Genomic DNA, 15,901 nt, shown 5'->3' on the forward strand with positions numbered 1-15,901 from the left:
TAAAAATAATAATCTTAAGTGCCCGAGATGGATTCAAAATTTAGAAGTTTTAATTTGAAAATATAAATGTGAAATTTGATTTCAGTAAATTATTCTGAGTTGGAAAATGTTTTTCTTTCGAAAAGTTTTTGTAAAAAAAAAATGCATACTGGCGCTTAAGCTGGCAGTACCGACTTTAGTCTATCTAGTGCCGCATATTTTGGAAAATAATATTTTGAAGATTGATTTATTGTTTTGAAAGGACAAAAATAATTTAGAATTTAAAACCGGGCACTAATCTTAAAGGTTTTGGCCCAAAGTGGGCCAAACGGGCTAAAAACGCTAATAGGTTAGACCGGATCCAAACCGGGCTCAAGGCCCAACATATATAAGCTCATTTAATGAGCTTTTCAGCTCATTTCTTCTTCCAAATGAGAGAGAGCCGCGGTTTTGAGATGAGAGGAGAGGAGGGGAGTGGTTACTATTCACCTCCACCTTCCGGGAGCCATAACTTTTGATCTGGAGCTCTGATTGACGAGCTGTTTGCGGCCACGCAAAGATCTCGACGAGCTCTTTATTTCTATCTAAGTTTTTTGGGTAAAAACTCGAAGCTCACTCCCCAGTTTTCTGCCCTAAGTTTCTACTTGATTTTGGTTATAGGTTTTGAGTATATTTTGTGATTTTGCTTGTTTAGGTGATCTCTAGTAGCGGGTAATTGTTGGATTTTATCCCTACTCACATTGGATAAGGTAAGATTCCACTAAACCCTTGTGTTTAGTTGTTTTATGTACCTTAGGTTTTGATTTTGGTGATATATGTGTTGTTAGTTTGAGCTTTGGTGTTTGTTGGAGTTGATTGAGGCTTTGGATCAAGTTTGGTGGCTTCGTTTTGGTGTTTGTAGCATTTGAGAATCGGCCAAGATATGGTTTCAGTTTTCTTTATGTAATATGTAATATTTCTGGATACTTAGGCTAATTGACCCTAAGATAGGATTGAATGTTGTTGTCGTATGAATAATTATATGTGAATTGTCGTTAATTGTTGGTTGTATTGGATTATTGTAGTTGATGATGATTTTGGGAATTATTTTTGTCAATGAGTATTGATGGTGGGTTGGATTATGTATGAGGTAGGTAAAGTGGGATAAAGATTTTATGAATTGTATGTATTGGTGTGTAATTATGATGTTGTTGAGAAAAATTGATGATTGGGTTGTTGATGAATTGAAATGTTGATGTTGATAGTATGGTATTGATGGTTGAGATCGAAATTGATTATGATGATTGTTGGAAATGGTGGAATGGAATTTGATTAATGTGTTTATTTGAAAAATGAATGTATTGTTATGTATTTGACAATGGAAATTGATGAATGTGGTTGGTGGAAGAATGATTATAGTGTTATATATTTGATATTTGAGGTTGAGGATATTGAAGGGTGAATGAAAACTTTAGTATGAATGGTAGTTTGTGACACAAAGGGTGAGTTATGAGGTAAATTGGAGTTGGTATGGTTTTGGTCTAATTTTGGTTGAAATATTTTCAAAGTTGAGGTTTGGCAAAATTCTGCATAATTATTTTCTGGCAGCAGCTACAGATGCTTTTGGAAACTATCTAACCATCACAATTGAATGGAACTAATTTTTCTCAAATCTTTGTGATGTATAGAAAAGTCCTGGAAATTTTGGTTAAAGTTTAACGGTTGAATTTGGAGATATAAATTTTTGAAGTTTGTTACTTTAAAACTGATTTTCTGCTGCTACATAATCAAACCAGCAACTTTCCGAGCCTATATCTCCCAATCCTGACCATAATTTTGAGTGGGACCAAAAGGACATTAAGACTTGGACTATTTTCTTGTTTGTATCAAAATTTCAGACTATTATAAATTTTTTGGAAGGAGTTGTGTTCGTTTTAAAAATAGAGCTCTTATCTATTTTGACAGCAAAACTAGTTTTTGAATGTAAACTTGTAATCAGTATAACTCTCTCCAGAAAAATGAATTTTCTATGAGACTTTGACTGATTTAAAGCTTTATGACCGTAATTTATTTCTGAAAAATTTCAAATTCATCAAATAAAAATATGATTTTTGGTGGATTTTCTAAGAACAGGGTAGCTTGCTGTCTGGGTGCAGAGATTTTAAACTTAAAATCAGTTTTTACAAGAGAAATGGTTTTTCTTTTTTATTGTATTCAACTAAACTATTTCAACTGGGTTTGAATCTATAGGATACTTCATATTTGAGTCTAGAGATGGAGAATTTGGCTTGTAAACTTCTCTGACACCTATTTAAGACTTTTGGTTCGTTTTTGAATATCAAAACGTAGAGAAGGTCCTAGGTGATTTTAACTTGGTAATTTGATAAAAAGTTAGCGAACAAAGGTTTAGGTTTCTGGTGTACTGATGATGAGTTTGGTTGAAGGAGAAGGAAGAGTAGCGAACTTGGTGAGTACTGACAACAAATTGAGAAATTGATGAACTAATGAGTTCGAAATGGAATTAAGAACTGATGATGGATATGGAAGGAAAGTGTGCATGGTCTATAACCCTGGCGTAGCAGGTTTCTCTGCTACATGAGTAGATGTTGTTGAAAGTGATTTGAAATGAGAAATGGTGATGTCTGGTGATGATTTGAGGATGAAGTTATTGGATTGTTGATAGTGTGCGGAGCCTATATCTCCGGCGTGGCAGATTGTTCTGCTGCATGACCAGTTGTTGTTGATAGTGTGTGGAGCCTATATCTCTGGCATGGCAGATGTTTCTGTCGCATGACTTGTTGAATGTTGAGAAGTGTGCAGGGCCTATATCCCCGGCGTGGCAGATTGTTCTACTGCATGATTTGTTATGGTTATTTCCTTTTCTGCTGCATGAAGTGTGCGGGGCCTATATCCCTGGCGTAGTAGACTCCCTACTACATGAGTGTGCAGGGCACTATATCCCTGGCGTAGCAGAAGAGCTGCTGTATGAGTGTGCAGGGCACTATATCCTTGGCGTGGCAGAAAAGGCTACATCCGGGAGGATGTGTCGGGTTAGCATTTACGGACCGACAAGTGATATCATGAGCCAATAGGATAGACATTCATCATATGCATCTTCTATATGCTTGTTTGCTTTGATTACTTGAGTTTGCCTAATTGTATAACATGCCTACTTGCTTCTTGAATTACTTCCTGTAAATGAATACTATCTGTGTTTTACTTGCTTGCATTATTCGTGACTGTCTGGTGCTGAGGAGGTTAAGTAGGCGGTGGCGATGGGATCACACTGAGGTTAGGTTGGCGGAGGCTATGGGATACAGCGGTGTGATTTGTATTAGTTAGAATTCCCCTAAGTTTAGATAACTTGGTTTATGGTTTAAGTTCTTTATATATTTATTTATTTTTGTTCTAAGCTTGAATATCCGTATGTGATGTGAAGTTCTAGGATTGCCTTTGGCATCCTGGAGCCTTACATCTTACATCATTGGGCACTGTTACCATACTGAGAAGCTCCGGTTCTCATTTCATACTTTGTTGTTATTTTTCAAATGCAGGTCGTAATCTACTTCGGTGAGATTGCGGATATGGAGACAAAGCGAAGTATGGTTCGTTCCTTGTTTATTTCTGTTTTACTTTCGTCATAGTATTCTCTCACCTTTTGTATATTTATCTTTATGGCCTTAGAGGCTTATTTGAGAGATAGGTTGTATAAGCTGTTTTAATTCTAAAACTCTGTATCTTTCTATTTGTAACTAGTCAACTTAAACTCCGCAAGCTACGGCTGGTCCTCTATGATTATTATATTCTTATATTTATATATAATTTATTCTCTTATACTTATACCTGGTATCTTATGTGTTAGCTTCGTGTGAACATTTCGCACTTGTGTAATCCTGTTTTTGAGCTTAATCCTTCATCAGGCTTCTAGAATATATTACTTTCTTCTATATATAAATATGTATAAGCCTTAGGACTGTCGTCACCTCTAATTAACCTTTGCCTTACGGCTAGAGGTAAGGCTTACGGTAATTGGGGTGTTACAGAATACACATCATCAAACATCAAGAAATTGCTTAGTCACAGTTAAAGAATTTAAATCACATGGTGGCCAAAATATGCAATTCAAAAGTTTTAGAATGCTTTGAAGGCAATTCACATGCACTTGGTATGCACAATTATTAAGTATAAAAATTCTATACCAAGCAAAAAAGTATAACCTCAATAAAGGAATCCAACAATGAGCATTCACAACAATGATGCTAAAATAGCATCATGTCGGTAATCAGCAACAATATCTCAGCACAATCAACAAATCAATCAATAATCCAACTCTTATCACCAAAATATAACCTAAACTAACAACATAATCTACTAAAACAGAAAATCAAACTAACTATCTAACTAATGGTGATGATGGTGGATGGTGAATGATGATGATGGATCGTGGTTGAATCAGGAAAAGAAGAGAAAAGAAGAGAGAAGAGAAAAAGAAAGAAGAAAAGGTTGTGTGTACGCATGAGTTGGAATGCGGAGAGTAAGGCTGCGTACGCGAGCAGCTGGTATGCGGGTGGTAGCTTTTGTTTCGCCCGGTCGCGTACGCGGCAAGTGGCTGCGCACGTGAGATGGTCCAATTTTGGGGTTATACGTACACACCATTGAGTATGTGTACGCATGGTTAGTTTTTTTTTAACATAGAATCAAACATAAAAAGATTTTTCACCTAACTATTTACATTTTAAAACCAAACAAATTTCAAAATTAACAAAATCCTTAACTTCTAAAAACTATTCAAACATTCAATTAAGAAATTCAAACAAAAATGCAATTCAAAACAAGATTTTCAACAAGATTGTCAATTATTCAAACATGTGACTTAAAACAAAAATTCTACCAAGTAAACTAACATCTAAAGAGTAATATATACAAGAATGATATAAAGAAGAAAAGCACCTAATAATGAAAACTTAATTTATTCATCAACTATATACAAAAGAGAGAATGGAAAGAGTTTACCATGGTGGGGTGTCTCTCACCTAGCACTTTTAGTTAAAGTCCTTAAGTTGGACATTTGGGAAGCTCCTTGTCATGGTGACTTGTGCTTAAACTCATCTTTGAACTTCCACGAATGCTTGGACTTCCAATAAGCTCCAAAGTTCAAAGTTAATAGCACCAAGCTTTGATGAAGTTCCACACAAGCTAATGGCTCTCAAAGTTGATCTTCCTTTTGTAATCCGGGATCCCATATGTTGTTTTACACCCGTCTTCAAGTTGATCATTACAATCCCAATCGGGTGGCAAACATTCTGAATTCTCATAAACACACATAAACATCTTCCTAGACCCATTTAATGTAGCACTACTCCAACCATGGAACCTAAGCCTTGAGGGTTCAACCTTTATGAGCCTAACATTATTTTGCCAACCACTACACAACTCTCTCTTACTCTTCAATCCACAAAGAGATCTAAGTTGACCATCCATCTCAAGCAAACCTATTCAAGTGGAATAAGAAATCTTAGGGATAAGAGATTTACCCACTTGAATGAAAGAATGGATGGTGATGGCTTGGGGAGAGGTGTTTCCAATGGTCTTGCAAGTTCCACTCCCTTGTGCTCTTCTTTGATTACCTCCACCTCTTGGCAGCTTTCTTCCAATTTAATCTCTTCCTTACTAAATTCTTCTAGCTCTTCCCCATCACTCTAATCATACGTTAGAGGTTTATTAAAATCTATCTTAACATGAACCTCAAATTCAATGGGAGAAGACTCCTCAAACTCAAAAGGATCATATGTTGGTGCAGAATCATCGTCACTAAGAGGACTTGTTGTTTGCTCCATTTCTTCCCATTCTTCATTCACAATATGCCTTGGAGCTTGTGCACTATCCTCCTCAACACTAATTTCAAACTTCTCAAAAGAAGGCTCTACAATTTTAGATTCCCATGGACATTCAACATCTCCTAAATCTTCAACCACTTCTTTCTCTTCAACAATTTTGGCCTCCTCCACTTGTTGCAAAACATATTCCATCTCGTTGTTCTTAAGTTGAGATTCTAAAATCTCCTTCATGCTCTGCTCTTTAGTTGATCCTCCACATTCATCCATAGAAACGCTTTGTTTGTGACATGAATCCCATGAGTCTAAGTTGGCTTTAATCTTGGCAAAGTTAGCCATGATAGCTTCGTGCCTCTTTTGGGCTTCCTCTTGCTCCTTCAGAATCATGGTTGCTCTAAGCCGATCCATCCTTCCATGAGGCGTTCCCTTGGCTCTTGTTTCACTTGGCTAACATAATTAGGATCATATTGCTCTTGGATCGATGGATATGGATATTCTTCCATGGAGGGTTGTGGTGGAAAGGAGAACTCATCATGTGGTTGAAAGTTCTCATATATGGGAGGTGGTTCATCTTGGTGAGAGTATAGATGTGGTGTATATAGAGGTGGTGGTTCTTGGGAGTATTGATGTTGGAATAGTGGTAGCTCTAAGTATGGTTCATATGGCTCATATGGTTATTGGTATGGTGGATATGAGTTAGGATCATATTGAGGTGTTTGGTGGTATGGGGCTTGTGAATAGGTTGAGAACAATGTTAAGGACGGGGTTCATAGGTATATGGTGGTTGTGGTTGATAATCACTAGGAGGTCTAGTATATCCATTAGATTGGTATACATCATGGATTTCATTATGCTCATAGTATGCTGGAAGAGGTTGTTGCCATGAAGATTGTCTATATGCTTGAGGCTCCTCCCACCTTTGATTTCTCCATCCTTGATGCATATCCTTGTTGAAATTCCTATTTTCTACAACATAGTTAGAACCAAACTCATAGTCAAAAGGGTGAGAATTCATAATAGAAAGAGAGAATAAGAACAAAAGCTAATAAGGAAAATAAACTCCTAAAACTAGAAAAAATAGCAAACAAACCAAAAATCAAGCTATTCACAATATCAACAAATTAACAATAACCAATAACAAGCGCACATTTGCAATTCCCCGGCAATGGCGTCAAAAACTTGACGGAGGAAAATCGTCGGTTCGGAATTTTCACAAAAATAGTCTCGTCGAAGTATAGATCCAAACCGATAAACAACCCTCAATCAAAGTTTAATTTGTTTGTCACTTAAGTCAAACCAACAAAAACTGATAGTATTTAAACCTCGTGTCGTCTCTCAAAGGAATTGCAGGGAAGTGTGCATATTATTGGTTATGAGAATTTTGGGAGTTTTTAATATGATGAACAAGAAATGTAAATTGCAAGAAAGTAAAGCTAACAACTAAGATAATATAAATGCTAAAAAAACACTTATAGCAAGGATTAAGAGTCAAGGTTTCCTATCATAGATCATTGACCACAACATGGTAATTACAAAGGGTTAATTCTACTTAGTTATCTTCTAACATCTGAGGGTTAAGTCAAGTGGGCATAATTGGTCCTAAAACCAATTAACAACCCTAAATTACCAGTCATACCGGACATCAATGATATCAAGGAACCTAAGTCCTCAATCACAAGTCAAGAGTATAGAAATCTACTCTAAAACCCAACCAAGCATTTTATCAAACACTTGGAAGGCATAGAAGAAAAGTATGGTATAATTGAAATAATAATAAAATCTAAAGCTACCAAATACAAGAAGGCAACAATAACTAATCAAATAAGCAACATTAAATATGAAATACCTCAAATTTCATTAATAGGAAATTAAAACCAACAAGAGTTCATAAGCATAAGAGCAACAAAATAAAGTAAATAACAAGTGAAACTAAAAGAACAAAAATGTAATAACAAAAAATTACAAGGAAAACTAAATTAAGACAAGATCAAAACCTAAATATAAGATGTAATTAAGCTAAATCTACCCTAATTCTAGACAGAAGAGAGAGCTTCTCTCTCTAGAATATAACCTAAAACATGTTCTAAACTAACCCTAATTGCTCCCCCTTGTTCCTTCTTAAAATTGGCTTCAAATACTTCAAAAATAAGCTAGATTGGGCTTTGGAAGGCCAGAAATCGCGACTCACGTGTTGCATTTAATGAAGTCACATGATTGCATTCGTGCGTACGCATGCCTGACCATGCGTACGCATGGTTGTAAAAATTCAATCGTGCGTACGCATCAATTCTTGTGCGTACGCATGGCTGTAAAAATTGCAATCGTGCGTACTAATGAACCACTATTTTATGACTTAATTTATATCGAATCGAGTGGATTTTGTCAACTATCCTCAAATTTATTCATGTAAATTGAATGTTTTTAAGTTTCCTTCCGAATTTTCCGCTATGATTGAAAACATGCTTCCTAGACCTTTAAATTACTAATTTCTAATCCTCTCATATTACCATTTGATGCCGTAATGCGTTTGTTGAGTAATTACAGGATTTATAGAGCAAGAATGGCATAGAGGATGAAAAGGAAGCATGCTAAAGTGGAAGGAACACAAGAATTTGAAGATTTGAGGAGCTGGAACTGACGCACGCATGCATGGTCATAAAATACTCCAAACTCCATTTCTTCATGAATTCTTCACTTTTACACGCTTTTTCCTCACTTCGTCAATCCATACTTGTCTTATAAACCTAAAATCACTTCATCAAACACATCAAGACATCGAATGGAATTAAAATGAATTAAATTTAGCAATTTAAAAGCCTAAAAAGCATGTTTTCACTCTTAAGCACAATTTAGGAAGAATTCACAAAACTATGCTATTTTAGTGAATAAGTATAGGAAAAGTTGATGAAATCTATCAAATTCAATACAAAATAAACCATAAAATTGTGTTTATCAATGACTCGCAATCAAAGTTTAATAAAGATTATCACAAAATAAATCAATAAAAATCGGAAGTTTTATGCCCTGAGTTGTTCTCCCAGGAATTGTAGTAAGGTGTGCACATCATTGGCTATGAGAAATCGGAGGTGAGATAGCAATTGACATAAAAATTAAATAGCAAGAAAGTAAATGACAATTAACTAATAAAGTAAAGGAAATTCAAATGCTAAAAAGGTCTTGGTAAGGGTTAAGAGTCAAGGTTTTCTATCCTAGTCATTGACCACAAACATAACAATTATGAAGAGTTAATCCCACTTAGTCAACCCTAACATCGAGGATAAGTCAAATAGGCATAATTGATCTCAATCCATAAATCCTAGCTAACTCACTAATTAACTTAGTGAAAGACTAGTGTTAGTGAAAACCAAATCAACTAATAACCCTAAATCACCAATCAATATTGGACATCAATGACTCCAGGTCACGTAAATCCTCAATCCCAAGCCAAGAGTGTGAAAAACTACACTAAAACTAAAAGAGGCATTTTATCAAACACTTGGCATGCATAAAAGAAAAAGCATGGTAAATTACAATAACAATAAAATCTAAAACTACCAATTGCAAGAAAATAATAACAATAACTCAAAAAAGTATCAAGGAAACATAAAAGATCAAATTGCATTAAATGGAATCAAAATTAACAAGAGTTTATGAACATAAAAGCAACAAAATAGAGGAAATTAACAAGTAAACTAAGAGAACTAAGATGCTAGAACAAGAAATTATAAATGAAACTAAATCAAGGCAAGATCAAAACCTAAATCTATAGAGAGAACTAAATCTAAAACTCTAAATTCTAGAGAGAAGCTCTCTCTAGAAATCTAACCTAAAAAATAACAAAAACCTATCCTAATTGCTCTACCCTTTATCCTCTTTGACTTTGGCTTGAAATACTTCAGAAATGAGTTGGATTGGGCCCAAGAAAGCCCTGAAATCGCGACCCACGTGTTCACTTAAGTGAACTCACGTGCTGCCAGTCGTGCATAGGCATGAGGCATGCGTATGCACAACTTGATATTCACCCTTAAATGCTCCAAACTCCATTTCTTCATGAATTTTCCACCTTTGCATGCCTTTTCCTCACTTCTTCAATGCATACTTGCCTTCTAAGCTTGAAATTCCTTCAACAAACACATCAAGACATCGAATGGGATTAAAGTGAATTAAATTAAACAAATTAAGAGTCTAAAGAGCATGCTTCTAATCTTAAGCACAATTTAGAAGGAATTCACAAAATCATGCTATTTCAATGAGTAAATGCAGGATAAATTAATAAAATCCACTCATTTCAATAGAAAATAAACCATCAAATTATGGTTTATCACCGTCTCCCCCATTTTGAATTTCACATACTCTCTCTTCATCTCCACCCTATCTCTCTCTCATCACCGCCACCACCTCAATTCTCTACCTCCTTCCGTTGCCGCCAAGGGAGCCACCGTCGCCACCCTTGTCCGTCGCCATCATCATCCCTTTACAGATACCCCTCTTTATTCTCCTTCTTTCCTTGCCTCTCTCTCTCGTTCGCCGTCACCACTATCTACCGTCCCCACCATCTGCCACCACAGCAACTTCGGTGACCACCACTGCAACATCCATGTGTTCCCTTATTTCTTGCTCTGTTCTTCATTCCAGGTTCTTGAACAACTCTTTTCCAATTTTTTTAATTGTAGTTTAATGTAGTTTAGGTTTGAGTAGAATTTCAATATTAATTATGAATCAGTTTCGAAGTTAGTTTAGTTTAGTTTTTTACTTTTAGTGGATTTAGGTTGATTAAGTTAGGTTAGATTTAATACATTAGATTTGAAATAGTTGAAGTGTTTGGAATTGTCTAATTGTGTTAATTGATTCGTTGATGACTATTTTACTGAGAAATTATTGTTGAGATTGTTAGATAATTTTTTAATTTTAGTTTAATTTAGTTTAGGATTGAGTAGAATTAGAATTTTAATTTTAAATCAGTTTTAAAATTAGTTCAGTTTAGTTTTCTAATATTAGTGTATTTAGGTTGATTAAGTTATGTTTGATTCAATACATTAGATTTTGAATGCTTGAAGTATTTGGAATTGTCTAATGGTGTTAATTGTTGCGTTGATGACCGTTTTGCTGAGAAATTGTTTATAAGATTGTTAGATAATTTTTTTATTTTAGTTTAATTTAGTTTAGGTTTGATTAATATTAGAATTTTACTTTTGAATCAATTTCAAAGTTAGTTCAGTTTAGTTTTCTAACTTAGTGTATTAAGGTTGATTAAGTTATGTTTGACTCGCCACATTAGATTTTGAATGCTTGAAGTGTTTGAAATCATCTAATTGTGTTCATTGCTATGTTGTTGACTATTTTGCTAAGAAATTGTTGCTGAGATTGTTTGATAATTTGAAATATGCAGACATGACGACAGGAAGAGGTGCTGCGGATTAGGGCATCAAGCTACTGGTCGTGGTCGTAGCCATGGTCGAGGTAGAGGGAGGTTTCGTCTGGTACTCCCAGGACTTTTAGATCCTCTCCCTTTACTCTAACCACTCCGATCATTGATATATGCAGACATGACGACAAGAAGAGGTGCTGCAGATTAGGTTATCAGACGTGGTTGAAGCCGTGGTCAGGTAGAGGGAGGGTTTCCTCTGGTACCCTCGGGACTTTTGGATCCTCTCCCTCTACTCCGACCACGCCGGTCATGCCACAGGTTCTGGGTTTAGCAGACCAACCGTTCATCATGGTCCCTAACCCCAACTATGTACCTCTGTCTACGGCAAGGACGCAGCCTCCTACCACTCAGCAACTTGCATCAACGGCAACTCAGCCTCCAGCGACGGATGGCACTGTGACCCCAGAGTCTAGCCACAAAATGAGGCAGAAGCTGATGTCCCTCCACCACCTTCTGTTGTACGGTTGCGCATTTGGCCTGATGGCAACACGGGGTAAGTATGACGTTCAATGCTCACAAATTTTTTTTATGGTTATCGCTAAAAGTGCCTGAATTGTTTCTAGTTTAGTTGATTTACGTTAGAATGCTAGTTATTGTTTTCTAGTTTTAATGATTATGGTTCCTATTATTGTTGAAAGTTCCTGAAAATTGATTCCTATTTAGTGGATTTAGGTTGATTTGAAATGTTGGTTAATGATTTATAATTTTACTGATTATGATTCCTGTTATTGCTGAAAGTTCCTGAAAAATGATTTCTGTTTAGTGGATTTAGGTTAATTTGGAATGTTGGTTAATGATTTCTACTTTTACTGATTATGATTCCTGTTATTGCTAAAAGTTCTTGAAAATTGATTCCTATTTAGTGGATTTAGATTGATTTGGGTGGATTCAGGTTTATTCTTGATTGTGGGTGATAAACCACTATTTTATGGTTTATTTTTTATTGAATTAAGTGGATTTTATCCATTATTCTCACACTTATTCATATAATTCGCATGTTTTACATTTTCCTTCCTAATTTTGTGCTATGATTGAAAACATGTTTCTTTGGCCTTAAATTTTCTAATTTTAATCCTCTCTTATTACCATTCGATGTCGTGATATGTGTGTTAAGTGATTTCAGGTTTTCTACGGCAGGAATGGCTTAGAGGATGGAAATGAAGCATGCAAAAGTGGAAGGAACACCAGAAATTGAGAATTTCAAAAGCTGGTAGCGACGCGTACGCATGGGCGACGCGTACGCATGACTGGTGGAGCAGACATACGATGCGCACGCGTAGCTGACGCCTATGCGTGGCCAGTGCTAAATTCAAGTGACGCGTACGTGTGACAGAGCGTCACGTGCTGCATTAAATAGAAGACGCTAGGGGCAATTTCTGGGCTGCTTTTGGCCTAGTTTCAAGCCCGAAAGTGAAGATTAGAGGCTGTAGAATGGAGCTGGAAGGGAGGAATGAATCATTCACTTCTCATTCATTCATAATTTTAGGTTTTAGATGTAGGTTTCTAGAGAGAGAGGCTCTCCTCTCTCTCTAGGTTTAGGGTTTCTTCTTTCAATTTCTTCTTAGTTCAGGTTCGCAATCTTCCTTTAATTTAGTTCTCTTACTTTTATTTGTTTAAGCACTTTAGTTCATCTTCTTCTCTTGTTAATTTCCCTTTTTCGCCATTTTTATGTTTATGAGCTCTTGTTACGTTTGATTTCTTTTAATGAAATTTATGTTTTTCATGTTTATTGTTACTCTCTTTAATTGTTAGTCATTAATGCTTGCAATTGGTTGTTTAGATTTTATATTTCTTGTTAATTTTTTATGTTCTTATTTTATGCCTTCCAAGTATTTGATAACATGCTTGGTTGGATTTTAATTTAGATTTTTATGTTCTTGACTTGGATTGAATATTTAGAGACTCTTGAGTTATCAAAAGTCTTTTGTTGATTGGTAATTGAAGATTGCCGGTTAGCTTGAACATCACCAAAGCTAGTCTCTCTCTATGTGTTGACTAGGACTTGTGAACTCAAGTTAATTGTATGCACTTGACCTTTCTCCATTGGTTAGAGGATAACTAAGTGAAGGCAATTCACATTTACCATCACAATTGATGATGATAATAAAGATAGGACTTCTAATTCTCAATCCTTGCTAAGAGCTTTCTTAGTTATTAGTTTATTTTTCTCGCAATCTATATTTTCTTGTTCCTTATTTCAAAAACCCAAAAATATACTTTTCCATAACCAACAATAAACATACTTCCCTAAAATTCCTTGAGAGACGACCCGAGGTTTAAATACTTCGGTTAATTTTATTGGGTTTGTATTCGTGACAAACAATTTAAACGTTGATTGAGGTTTAATTGTCGGTTTAGAACTATACTTGCAACGCAATATTTTTGTGAAAATCTTTACCGACATTTTTTCTCTGTCAAGTTTTTGGCACGGTTGCCGGTGAATTGCAAATATGTGCCTTATTATTGGTTATTGTGAATATTGTGAATATGTTTGCCTTTTTATTTCTTTGTTAGTTGTTTCTAGTTCTAGGAGTTTATTTTCATTATTTCTTATTGGTTTTTGTTTTTATTTTCTCTTGCTACTATGAATTCTCATCCCTTTGGCTATGAGTTTGGTTCAAATTATGTTGTAGGGAATGAAAGCTACAATGAGAACATGCATCAAGGATGGGACAATCAAAGGTGGGAGGAGCCTAAAGCTTATGGACAACCCTCTTGGCAACAACCTCCACTAACATACTATGAGGAACAACCATTCCATGATGCATACCAAGACAATGGTTATGGTGGACCTCTTCGTGACAATCAACAACCACTACCATATACCTATGGACCCCCTCTTCAACATAGCTTTGAATCACCATACTCACAAGCCCCTTTCCACCATTCACCTCCATATGACCCTAACCCATATCCACCATACCAACCACCATATGAACCATATGAACCATACATAGAACCACCCACATTCTAACACAATTACTCCCAAGAACCACCACCTCAATATACACCATCTCTATATCCTTATCAAGAAGAACCACCTTCGTATTATGAGTCCTTTCTCCCAACAAATGAACCCTCTTATCCACCCCAAGCTCTTATAGATGATACCTTTAGTGTTATTCGTTAAGGACAACGAGAGCTTCAAACCACACTTACCTCTACTCTCACTGGTCTCACCTCTGCTCTCCAAGCTCTTATATCCCGTGTGGATCCACCCACTACCCCCAATACTCAACCCTCGAGCTCTAGTGTACAACCTTTTCACCCATATCCATCAATCCAAAAGCAATACGATCCCAATTATGCGAGTAACATGGAACAAGAGAGAAGGGATCGTCTTAGGGACTTAATGGATCGGATTCACGCATCCATACTTCAAGAGAAGCAAGAGAAGACCCAAAAGGTGGAGGTAGGAAAGACCCCTGAAGATGAGGGAATAGTTGAAGAATTAGGGGAGGTTGAACAAGAGGTGGAAGTCATCACGGAGGAGCTAGATTTCGTACTAGAGCAAGTGGAGAACACCAAAATTATTGAAGAAGAGGAAGTGGTTGAAGATTTAGGAGATGCGAAACCTCCTTGGGAATCTCAAGTCATAGAGCCTCTTTCCAAGACATTTGAATTTGATGTTGAAGAGGGTGTGCAACCTCCAAGGCATTTCACGGTCGAAAACTTTGAGGAGGTTGATCATGAGATGGATTCAATAATTGATGAGGTTTTATCTACAATTGAATCCTCTCCCATTGAACTTGAGGAAGAGGTTGATGTTGAAGAAGCTTGTCAAGAGGTGGAGATCATCAAAGAGGAACCCAAGAGAGTGAAGCATACATTGGTAGAGCCACCACTGGAGATGTAACACCCTAACTACCAAAGCTCACACTTCCGGCTGCGCAACTCTGATAGCTCGGACATTACGACAACACTTATAATATTTAATACTAAAATATGAGCCTGTTTAAAACTTTAGACCGCAATACCGCTCCCAAAATACTTTCGTTATACAACATACATCCGTACATACAATACACTTACAACAACTCACAAAGAGTACCTATATATATATATATATATATATATATAATATTACAATCATTATCCAATGCAATTCCTATCCCTCTTACAGAAGTATAAAGACAAAGGCGAGGAAACAAAAATATACTAAAGCAATACAGAGTATCTCAACAACAACTAAATAAACTCTTCGTAACTTCTGCGCCCATATCCTGAAAGGGAAAAAATGTAGGGGGGTGAGAACATTATCCTCGAAAGGGTTCTCAGTAGAGGGTTTTTAGGAATTACTGTAATAGGATACGTGAAGATAAACCGTACCAGTGATTAATAACCGTCTTATGCCTCTTTTCAAAAACAACGGTTTACAATAAAAGTAAAGTCGGAAATATTTTCTGAAAGAGGAACCATTCAATTCTCAAAAACTCAAAAGCCTTTCAAAACGGTTTATCTATGTTGAAACAAAATAGCCTTTCATATTTTATTCCAAACCAGAAACACAAAACCGAAATCAACCATCGGTTCATCTCATTCCAACCACAGCCCTAGGCCCAAACAATCCAACCATCAACCAATCACCACAGTCCAACAGAGTCCCAGTAGCAAACACAAATAGGAAGATGCAAGCACAAACAAACAGTTATTGCAAGTAGAACAATTAGCAATTAATCAC

General features: G+C 36.1%; 1 long non-coding RNA gene across 1 annotated transcript in view; it reads left to right on the plus strand.

Moving 5' to 3' along the window:
• The window catches only part of LOC110264701, a 14,182-nt gene continuing 3,233 nt past the window's right edge, over positions 4,953–15,901 (plus strand). The window contains exons 1-2 of the long non-coding RNA XR_002350874.1: positions 4,953–4,965; positions 6,174–6,180. This is a non-coding gene — a long non-coding RNA (uncharacterized LOC110264701). The remainder of the gene's footprint in view (positions 4,966–6,173; positions 6,181–15,901) is intronic.

This window comes from Arachis ipaensis, chromosome B07 (genome assembly GCF_000816755.2).
Source record: "Arachis ipaensis cultivar K30076 chromosome B07, Araip1.1, whole genome shotgun sequence".
Classification (NCBI taxonomy): Eukaryota; Viridiplantae; Streptophyta; class Magnoliopsida; order Fabales; family Fabaceae; genus Arachis; species Arachis ipaensis.